The sequence below is a fragment of the Rattus norvegicus genome, chromosome 8 (genome assembly GCF_021556685.1).
Source record: "Rattus norvegicus strain SHRSP/BbbUtx chromosome 8, alternate assembly SHRSP_T2T, whole genome shotgun sequence".
NCBI classification, from domain to species: domain Eukaryota; kingdom Metazoa; phylum Chordata; class Mammalia; order Rodentia; family Muridae; genus Rattus; species Rattus norvegicus.
The window spans coordinates 30873265-30885536 of record NC_141541.1 but is presented as its reverse complement, the minus strand read 5'-3'; positions in this window follow the sequence as shown (position 1 = coordinate 30885536).

Below are 12272 nucleotides of genomic sequence, written 5' to 3'. Positions count from 1 at the left end.
TATTTTGGGTTTTTTGTCAGTTTGTTTGGGTAGTGGATAAGTGCATAAAATATGTTTGATTCTGAATGTGTAAAATTTAATGTGAAGCCTCACAGCTTCTATTTCAAATGCCAGTTTTATCTGGATGTAAGTTGACATTAAATTGTACAGAATTTGAGTATGGATAGTTTGGTGTACATTTTTATTTGATTTCAAGTGTTTATAATAAACTTTATTAAGAAAATAACAATAGTATTGCAATCAAACATTAGAAAATATTAAAACAAAACAAATATGTGTTTCCTCCCTTGAATGGTGAGTAGAAATAAGATCTAGAGTCTTATAGTGTAATATCAAAAAATGTAACAGTTTCATAACAAAAAGAAACAGTTTCATAACAAAAAGCAGAAATATCTCAAAGCAAGCAAAAAGGTAATCAAATGATGGCAATATAGAAATGAAAGCTACGTTTTAATAATGTTGCAAAGGTTTTAAATCAATTCTTATGAGATTATTCTAGTGACCATTTATCAATGGAAAATGAAAATAAATTTCACACCTCAACAAAAAAGTAGAAAACATCACCAAAGAAACAATAGATTTAAAACTGTGAAATATACATCTTATAACTGAAAGATACAATAAGCAAAATTAGAAATCAAGTAGGTAGACTGCACAGTAGACGAGAAATGCCAGGTGGGACACCCACATAAAGCAAAGAAAGAAGAGTAAGATTAATCTAATAGAGGAAAAGCAGAATTAGAGGGACTGTGATACCGTTGTGACAAAAGATCTAATGTTTGTGTTATTACAGCTTCCAAAAAAGAAATGAAAGAGTAATGCTCTCAAGATGTACTCAGAAACTTACTAGCTGAAAATTTGCTAAATATGCTAAAATAAATTCACATTTCAGAGCTTTTAACAATATTTTAATTTTCACATTGTCCTAGACTACAATGTACTATTGACTGTATAGTATGCCTATACTTATTTCACCCACTTCTACTCCCACACAACCCCTTCTTCCCAGTTAGATTCATCAAAGGCTACAAAGATGCTAGTTACTTAAACATAGCACCCCACCCCTACTTCCTCTGTGGGGCTGCATGACTGCCAGGGAAAGAGAAAAGGAGGTTTTCTATATTTCTACCTGAGGATCATATGAGTTCCACTGTCCAGGGTCTTTATGGAAGCTTATTTACCTGTGTGTTGGAAGAAGAGGTGATTTCAAAGCTTATGATGAAGCATTGGTATCCTCTTTTATACTCTTTCTTCCTATATCTACTCAAACCAGAGCTCTTACTTCAAAGAAATATAAGTGTTTATCCTTGAGTCAAATATAAATGACAATAGCCATGAAATGTTAATTCAGATTGGTCCCAAAAGATGTCCTGACATGGAGGGAGTTTTGTGATGTCTCTATAGTTACAAAATAAGGCCATACATTGAGGTATTTGTTTTTCCTTTATATTGGTAGAAATGTCAGATAGAAAGGTTATAGCAAAGCAGAGAAACATCTGCTATAGGTTTCCAGTGATAGTTTTAGCCAGGTTCCTGTCTGCAAACATAAAAGAGTATCATTAATAGTGTCATGAGATGGCTCTCTCACACGGAATGGATCTCAAGTTGGGGCAGTCATTGGTTAGTTGTTCCCTTAGTCTCTGCTCCATAACACCTGACATATTAATTCTAATAGAAGAGAAAGTAGTCAGTAACCTTGAACACACTGATATAGGAGACAACTTTCTGAACAGAACACCAATCAATGGCTCATGCTGTAAGATCATTAATTAATAAATGGAACCTCATAAAACTGAAAAGCTTCTGGAAATCAAAAGACACACCATCAATAGGATAAAATGATAGATTGGAAAAAGATCTTCAAGAACCCTACATTCAACAGAGATATTTATCCAATTTAGACAAAGAACTCAAGAGGTTTGACAACAACCCAAATAACCTAATTTAAAAATGAAACACAGAGAATTCTCAACAGAGGAATCTCAAATGGTTGAGAAGGCCTTGAAGAAATATTCAATATCCTCAGTCATCAGGGAAATACAAACCATTCTAAAATTCTATTTTACACCCATCAGAATGGCTAAGATAGAAAACTCAAGTGACAGTACATGCTAGTTAGCATGTGGACCAACACTCCTCCATCACTGGGTGGGAGTGCAAACTTGTACAATCACTTTGACAATCAATTTTTTGGTTTGTCAGAAAATTAGGGATAGTTCTACCTCAAGACCCAGTTATACCACTCCTGAGCATATACCCAAACAATGTTCCGCTCTCTAAGGACACTTGGTCAACTGTTCATAGAAGCTTTACTCATAACAACCAGAAACTTGAAACAACCTAGATTTTTGTCAGCTGAAGAATGGGTAAAGAAACTGTTCTACCTCTACACAATGAAACACTCTTTAGCTATTACAAACTATAGCACCATGAATTGTGCAGGCACATGGATGGAACTTGAAAATATCATCCTGAATGCACATCCCAGAGCCAGAAAAATATGTTTGGTATATACTCACTTATAAGAGTAAATTAGCCATAAAATGCAGAACAACCATGCACAGACCCAATCCACAGAGCCAAAGAAATTGGGTAATAAGGAGCTCCAGAATGAATCTCACTTTAGAGGAAATAGTTACCAGAGGTGGATGGAGACAGGGAAGAGGGAGTGAGGAGGGTAACTGTAATGTTGGTCAGATGTGGGGAGAACAGAATGGGAGTGGGCTGGGGGTGAGAATAGAAATCACTGGTGGACATCTTTGGGACTACCTGGAAGCATGGGATGGCAGAGAATATGAGGAGTCTATGGCAGTGACCCTAGCTGAGATTCCTACTAGAGAAGATACAGACAGGAACAGCCACCTCCTGTTGCTAGGCAGGACTTACAGAGGCAGAAAGGTGTGGATGACATCTTCCCTGAACCCAAAGGTATTTTAGGTACTTGGGGATAGTGATGCTTTCAATTAGTCAGAAGAACCTAGAAAGAGAGGGGACAGCAGAGCAGTAGGAAACTTTAAAAACAGGGTGGGATCTTGGCAGAAGCATCTAGAAAAGAGTACTTCAACATAGCCTTTTCTTGAATATGAGAGTGCCTTGACTACTCTGGAAACTGAGCTGCCACTTGTCCATAGCTAGGGTGCCATAATTTTTTTTTACCACCATATCAAGGAGATCTGACAAGATTCTAATTTAGGTACCTCATACACATGCCCGAAATGCATGAGATCTGGGGCTGGGGATGTGCAAACTGTACAGAGGAAGAATCTTTTCCAGAGAATCAGTTTTTCACATGTGGCACCACGACTGTGGGCTAATAGTAAGACTTGGGGGTAGGTAAAAATGAACTGGGCAATACAGGGGCTCAAATCTCTGGCTTCACAGAGAGGACCTGAGTGTACAAAACCATCCAACAGCGGTGCAGTCCTTTCCAATTGTCAATTATAATAGCTCTGTGGGTCTAGCTGGGGTCTGAGGGCAGAGCACACAGAGTAAAGGAGCCTTCCTAGCAGCTTTGTCTAGCACCACCCACTCTAGCTGCTGCCATGTGGAGAAGAGAAACTGCCCACCATTACGTTTTTAATACATTAGAAGATGATGGAGTGAATACTGTGTGTGTGTGTGTGTGTGTGTGTGTGTGTGTGTGTGTGAATAATTAAGGAGCAACTGAATTTTTATCAAGACTAATGTTAATGAATAAATAAACCCTTCACAACTTGTCCCAACTGCTGTTGATGGGATAATTGGGCCTAATGTCTTAATTTTAATGCTTTCAATGCAGTTGACTTTTGTTAATGAGCTGGTAGCATACATTACAGGGTGTGGGTTTGTTACTGGGTGCTCGCTGTGATTCCACAAAAGACTTCTGGTATTTACTTCTATTCCTGCATCACCCTGTGGGTCCAACACAGAAACATTGGGCTTTATCCTATTCTAAGGTTTCTGGGAGTGGGGTAATTTCTCTTTCTTCATTGTTCTTCGGGAAGTAGAAAGGAAATCATTAATTCTGATTGAATCACAGTTCTGGAACATGGGAATATAGAAGTAGGACTCACAGCATTCTGGAAAATCTTTTATAAGACTAATTCTTTGCTATGGCCCTTATTGTCTTGGTCCTTTTTATCACTGCTATGAGACATGATGCCCAAAGTCACTTTATAAAAGATAAAGTTTCTAGAGGGTTTACTGTTTCATAATGAACAACCATCATGGAAAAGATCGTGAAATCAGAAAGTCATGTCACTAGCAGTAACTGAGAGCTTATACTTTGTTCCACAATCAAGGGTCAGAGGGATATGGAATTTTGAAACCTCAAAGCTGACTCCCAGTTTCTTATATCTTCCAACAAGACCACATATCCTAATCCTTCTCTAACAGTTCCACTAATTAGAGCCAAATATTCAAACATGAGTCTCTGGTGGTCATTCTTACTCAAACAACCATACTCATTTACTAACTCTTATCTCTTCTGTAGAAAGAGAAGACTTGGGCAGCACAAAATGAGACATCCAGAGTTTAAAAAATCTGTAGCCAAGGCAATGACAGCAGTAGGCTGGATAGCAATGTCTGCATCTGGGTTTCATGTGGGAAAAATCAGTACCTGGCTCCGATTGCACGGCAGGGTCACATGGAGAAAGGCAGTCAAGAATTGGCGTGCCATCTTTCTAGGCATACAGAGTTCCACAGGAGAGGAGGCAGGAGATGAGTTCCAGGGCAAGAGATGAGCCACAGGAAAAAAAAAAAAAACCTGCTCAGAGAGCTTTCTACCATGGCCCTCTGCTCTGTTAGTAGTCACAGACTTTGTGGCTAAATTTTCATGCAGGTTAAATCATCAACAGCCTTGAGATCACACCAGAGGCATGAGTTCATGAACTGTAGGGGCATTTTAATCAAAAAGGAGACCTACCACTGTTAAATTAGCTAAGCTTCAGGCTGAGTTCTTCTAATCTCTTAGCAGCAAGCATTTTCCGGGAAAGCAGAGTTTCAAAGCCTGAGCGCTGAGTGTCTCTTACCTGTTCCTTCCATCTAGCTTACAATATGTATCAGGGCTTGACATAAAAAAGTTCTTCTCAAAAAAATGTTCTTCTCTTGTCACTCAGGCCGAATGATGGCAATGACAGTGGTGACGTTATAGTATTACCTAGCACACTGTCAGATTCCAGCCCCTCCTCTTCTCCCTGCTCTCAATGCTTTCCTAGGTTTGCCATGAAGCATCAAATGGTAGCAGAAAACACCTTCCTGCTGGCTAAATCCACAGATAATTGTGTGTCCACCAGTGTTTAGTCCTGAGTGGGTACATGCCCCTCTAGGCATACAGTCTTCTCCAGGAAGTGGTAGAATCCTCATTGGGCCACCCTGATACACTCATATAATTACCAAAATCTCTTTGGCTTGAGGAGAGTTTCCAGAAATGGCTTTAGCCTTTCTTTCTTTTTTTTTTTTTTCTTTTTTTTTTTCCAGAGCTGGGGACCGAACCCAGGGCCTTGCGCTTCCTAGGCAAGCGCTCTACCGCTGAGCTAATCCCCAACCCCTAGCCTTTCTTTCTTAACAGCCCATTCTGACAGCCTAATGGTGGAGAGCGTTCTCTCCGGAGCTCTATAAGATGAGGACATTTAGAAATCAGCATAATATGTGTGTTTTAAATACATTAATGCAGCTTTATGGAGTAGTAAATGCAAGGAGAAAATTCACTGTTTGCTGAATTTTCACAGAGTGCCAAGAAAAAGGCACATTTCACCTATTCTGGCTAGTCTTACGTCAACTTGACAAAAGCTAGAATTATCTGAAAGGAAGGAACGTCATTGTGAAAGAAGGACTCCATAAGATTCAGCTGTAGGGTATTTTCTTAATTACTGATTTATGGGAGAGGGCCCAGCACATTGTGTGTGTGGGGGGGTCACCCCTGGGCTGTTGTACTGAATTCTATATAAAAGCAGGCTGAGCAAGTCGTGTGGAACAGACCAGTAAGCAACACCCCTTTGTGGGCTGTGCATTAGCTTTGATTCCAGGTTTCTGCCTTGTTTGAGTTCTGCTCCTGACTTTCTTCAATGATGAACAGCAATGTGGAATCATTGCTGCATTAGAAACCCCAACTGAGACATCACCTTTACCACAAAAGTTGTTGGACCCCCAACCTCACAACTGAACTCCTAATTTTACATGTGTAACATTGTCCTGAATGGGTTTCTAACAGTGTATCAGGGGAGTTCTCAATAGGTTATTACATATACCATGATGTAAATCATCATGTTATAAAAGCCCTTGGCACCTTTTTTCAGAGGCTTCTTCCATTTGGGGTCCCATGTATTAATCTTATGTGCCCACGTATTCACATAGTCATGCACTATTATTGACACTATTATTGACATGACTATTATTGACATTTTTTTTCATTTAGTAGGGTCCCCCTCCACCCAGCCTGGATCAAGTTGTGTGATCATACATGTTAACAGATTGCTATGTATTTTTACTAAATTATTTTCCATTTTATATCTATGTCAAACTTCACTTATTCATATGTACATGGATGTGGGGGAACGTGGACCATGCTAGTAGAGGAACTGGCATGAAACTGCCAAGGTGAAGCATGCCCAGATCTTGGAAATCTCAAAAATTGAGATTAGAATCTCATCCCGAGACACCCTGAAGTGGAGTTAACTTTCTCCCTGTTTCCATGCCTTCCTCAGAGCAGGTAACCTGGAGATTCCAAAGAGGTGGTCCCAGGTAGTCAGTCACATAGCATGCCACTTAGAATTCTTTCTTCCCCATGTAAATTAGACATGTCAGAGGCCTTGATCTTCAACCAAGAACATTTTCCCTCCCTAAATATTCTCACACCCTTCTACTAAAGTATATATCCCTTGGTTCACCCTGACTAAAGTTTATGCATTCAAACCCACCCCAAATAAAGAAATATGAACATTTTAGATTGTCTCAGAGACATGCTTCATTAAAGATTGTTAGAGAAGCCCTTAATCCAAAGGAGCCATGATGCTAAGATGGTTGGAAAAGCCCATTTTCCCCCAATCCCTCACACCCTCACTCTTTGACCAGTATCCTGCCCATTCTGGGCTTGTCTCATCCTTTCAGCCCGGTGTGCAGCAGCATCTGGGCACTGTGAGAGAGACAGGGAGAAAGCAGAAGATGAGGAAGCACAACATTCAACCCAGACTCTGTTTTCCCCTTCAGCCTGGTATGGACTTGGTTTACCCCTTCGACCTGGCATGCAGCCGTGACTGATGATCTGGAGGGAAGGGGAAGAAATGTAGACCCCCTTGAGGAGAGGTGGAACCCCAAACCAAACAAAGATATTTGAGTTGTTTTCAATCTGAGATTTATATTGTTTTTTTCTAGTGATATTCTAACAAATGACCATAAATACGAACACTTAAAAAATGAAAATTTGGGGGCTGGGGATTTAGCTCAGTGGTAGAGCGCTTACCTAGGAAGCGCAAGGCCCTGGGTTCGGTCCCCAGCTCCGAAAAAAAGAACCAAAAAAAAAATGAAAATGAAAATTTGACCAGGCCCTCAGCTGAAATCACAGTCACCATCTCCACCTGCCTCCTCTGCATATGGTCGAGGGGGGTTTGAGCATACAGAACATGCAAGGCTGACTGGAGAGAGACTATTCAGTGATCAGAAGCAGGATGGTCTGGGTGGCCTTTAAGTCACCAATGCTTCTGTAATTAACCACAATGAGCTAATTAGTTCCCAAAGATAGATTTTGACAGAGTCCTTTGATTATTCTATCATTGCTCTATCTGGAGTGAGCAAACATCTCTTTATAACTTCCCAAGTAGCACAACTCTTGACACCTAAACAGATACCTGAAAGGACCACCAATGTGTTCCCATCTACACAGCGGTACACATTGCCCTTGTGATATAACAATGGGCACATATGGTAAGACTTTTCTAACAGTGTTTGTTTTGTTGCTGCTTATAAGTATGTCCTTAGGTGTTAGATATGAAGATCAATTCCCACTTGATAAGAGTAAATTGCAATGGACCTTCAAAGACCTGGACCACCCTCTGTAAAAGCTCCATATCTTGCCTGACTTGCTGGTAGTATAACACACAAGAAGGTCCCTAGCTGAGCAGAATCATTGATGACAATTCTCCACCAGCAACCTGTATAAGACCTTCCACTGTGACAAATATCATTCAGCAGAGAGGTAGCTTACACCTCTTTTCAAGTTTGCAAAATTTCCCCTAACTATTGCGTTTCCTCATATGGGGTTTCTGGGGCTGTGGGTTCCACAGAAGGCTGCTGCTTTCCATAGTGAACAGTGGTTACTGAATAGACTCAGAACTAGTAAAACTGTTCTTTAGTTCTATTTGAATTTTCTTTTTTAAATTGATAATTTTATTTGTTTACATTTCAAATGTTAGCCCCTTTCCTGGTTCCACCTCCACCAACCACCTATTCCATTCCCCTCCCCCTATTCCTATGAGGGTGCTCCCCTATCCACCCACCCATTCCCACTTCATTGTTCTAGCTCCACACATACTAACTAAAACCATCCCTACCCTCACAGTCTTCTCAGAAGTGGGAACTTCTGTGTAAGTGTGATATCTGGGCAGAGACCCTGTAAGCTTCTTATAGGGGTGTCCCTCAGCAAGACTGCAGTATTGATGGGTCAGTAAATGGAATGAAGATGAACCATTTTGGAAATGGTTTCAAGGAACAGTATCTGCTTTATTGCACATGGGCAATACTTATATAGTGGAAGTCTATTGACTGTGATTGGTTAGCACATTACATCAGACTGGACACTGAGTTCTCATACAACCAAGGTGTCGATATGGAAGGACCACAGGAAAGGAAAAAATGGAGAGTACAAACTTGTGAATAGGCCAGCTACAGCTAGGTACTCATTCTGCATCAGAATTTAGTGTTCTGACTTCCAGAAACACTCAGGAACATGGTGTACAATGCTTCTTTCCTAGAAACACAGGTTGGCTGCCAGATCATGCCTCCATTTTTCTCTTAAAGCTGGGAAAAGTAAAGTAACATAAAATAAAGTTAAAATAAAAAAGTTGATGTTATTTCCCTAGATCAAATCCCTTTAAATGTCCAGATGAGGCTAATGAAAAATACAGCTGGCTAATAGGGAATGACCTTGAATTATATAGAACTACATTCAGCAGTGCCCTTCATTCTTGATGCAGTGTGAGACATGGTTCTCTTGGCAGGACAATTGTTACCATGATGGTATTTTATTAAACTATAGTTTCTCTAAGGGAGTTCTTTATGTCTTTCTTGAAGTCCTCCATCATCATGATAAAATGTGACTTAAAATCAAGATCTTGCTTTTCTGGTGTGTTTGGATATTCAGTGTTTGGTTTGGTGGGAGAATTGGGCTCCGATGATGCCATGTAGTCTTGGTTTCTGTTGCTTGGGTTCCTGTGCTTGCCTCTCGCCATCAAGTTGTCTCTGGTGTTACTTTGTTCTGCTATTTCTGACAGTGGCTAGACCGTCCTATAGGCCTGTGTGTCGGGAGTGCTGTAGATCTGTTTTCCTGTTCAGCCAGATATGGGAAAAGAGTGTTCTGCTTTCGGGCGTGTAGTCTTTCCTGTCTACTGTTCTTCAGCTGTTCCTGTGGGCATGTGTCCTGAGTCGACCAGGCAGGTTGATTGGAGCAGAAAAGTTGGTCTTACCTCTGGTCCTGGGCCTGAAATTGCTCCTGGGGGGGGGCAGAGTTTGAGCTCTCCTTGAGGGCGTGAGGGCGTGAGGGAGGCAACCAGAAGGGGCTGCCCCGCCTTTTCCCGGGCCCCTCTGTGCACAGGGGTCCCAGATGGCGTTAGGTGTTTTCCTCTGGAGTCAGAAATGTGCACAGAATGTAGTCTCTTCTGGTTTCCCAGGGGTGCCTGCCCCTCTGAAGGTTTAGCTCTCCCTTCCACAGGATTTGGGTACAGGGACCTGTGGACCGGATCCCTTCAGATCCGGGCAGTATCTGGACGTCAGGGGACCAGCCACTTGAGTGCCCCTATCTTCCTGTTCCCAGAGGCCCTCTGCAGTTTCCTCTTGGGCCAGGGATGAGGGCAAGCAGTATTGGTGGTCTCTCCCGCTCTGCAGTCTCAGGAGTTCCCACCTGTCCGAGCGGGCAGTGAGCTCTCTCTCCCATGGGGTTTTGGAGCAGTGAGCTGCGGGCGAGGATCAGCGAGGTTCGAGCTCTAGCTAAAAACCGGAAGTGTCCAGTACCAGAGGAATTTTGCCTCTGTGTGTCCTGAATCCACCAGGCAAGTCACTTGGAGCAGAAAAGTTGGTCTTACCTGTGGTCCCGGGGCTGAAGTTGCTCCTGGGGGGCTGAGTTTGAGCTCTCTGTGAGGGCGGCAACCAGAAGGGCCTGCCCTGCCTTTTCCCGGGCCCCTGTGCACCGGGGTCCCAGATGGCGTTAGGTGTTTTCCTCTGGAGTCAGAAATGTGGGCAGAGTGTAGTCTCTCATTAAACCACTGAACTGAGATCAGGACCCCTGTTGAAGGAATCAGAGAAAAGACTGAAAAGCTTGAAGGGACTTGAGACCACATATGAACAGCAATATCAACCAGAGCTTCCAGGGACTAAGCCACTACCCAAAGACATGGACTGATTCTGGGCTCCAACCTCATAGGTAACAATGAATAGCTTAGTAAGAGTACCAGTGGAAAGAGAAGCCCTTGGTCCTGCCAAGACTGAATCCCCAGTGAACGTGATTGTTGGGGGGAGTGCGGTAATGGGGGGAGGATGGGGAGGGGAACACCATATACAAGGGGACTGGGAGGGGTTGGGGGGATGATGGCTGGAAACCGGGAAAGGGAATAACAATCAAAATGTAAATAAGACTTCACTCCTTCTTTAAAAGGGGAACAAGAATACCCTTGGCAGGGAAGAGAGAGGCAAAGATTAAAACAGAGACTGAAGGAACACCCATTCAGAGCCTGCCCCACATGTGGCCCAAACATATACACCCACCCAATTAGACAAGATGGATGAAGCAAAGAAGTGCAGACAGACAGGAGCCAGATGTAGATCTCTCCTGAGAGACACAGCCAGAATACAGCAAATACAGAGGCGAATGCCAGCAGCAAACCACTGAACTGAGAATAGGACCCCCGTTGAAGGAATCAGAGAAAGAACTGGAAGAGCTTGAAGGGGCTCGAGACCCCATATGTACAACAATGCCAAGCAACCAGAGCTTCCAGGGACTAAGCCAATACCTAAAGACTATACATGGACTGACCCTGGACTCTGACCTCATAGATAGCAATTAATATCCTAGTAAGAGCACCAGTGGAAGGGGAAGCCCTGGGTCCTGCTAAGACTGAACCCCCAGTGAACTAGACTGTTGGGGGGAGGGCGGCAATGGGGGGAGGGTTGGGAGGGGAACACCCATAAGGAAGGGGAGGGGGGAGGGGATGTTTGCCCGGAAACCGGGAAAGGGAATAACACTCGAAATGTATATAAGAAATACTCAAGTTAATAAAAAAAGAAATGTAAATAAGAAATACCCAAGTTAATAAAGATGAAAAAATGTAACAAAAAATAGGCTTTTTAAAAAAAAAATCTAAGCCTACAGAAAATCAAGAGTCTTGAGTCCAAATTTTGAATCCTTATTGAATGAATAAGGATTCAAAATTTTGAATTCAATCGTATGCTGGATGTGGTGGCACTTGGGAGACAGAGGCAAGCACTCTCTGCGAGTTCAAGTCTACAGAATGAGTCCAGGACACCCATGACTATACAGAAAAAACCCACCTCAAATCTAAACCCAAACAAAACAAAAGAATGCAGAGCCTTCTTAGAAATCCTGTGGGATATTCAATCTTCAGCAGGTTTCTTGTTCATCCTTATATACATCCCTCTGCATCCTCTCTGCTGGATTTGTGACTTGTGCATTTATCTGTTGCCGTAAAGACATGGATCAGAGTGGAACAGCCAAAAGTCTTGGGCTTAGTGGCAGAACAACTTGGATTCAAATGGTAGTTGTATGCTCACAGGGGTAAGACTCTACGTTCTTGAGAGACTCAGTGTCCTCACTCATAAAGTTAGAATTGCAAACCCTTAGTTTGGTCAGGCATGCTGGGACACACCTTTAATCCCAGCAACTGAGAGGCTGAAGCAGGTAGAACACTGTGAATACCATGCCGAACACAGCTACATAGTGAGATTCTGTCCCCTTCTATATGGGTGTTCCCCTCTCCAGCCTCCCCCCATTACTGCCCTCCCCCAACAATCATGTTCACTGTGGAATAACAATTTAAATGTAAAGAAGAAATACCCAAGTTAATAAAGAA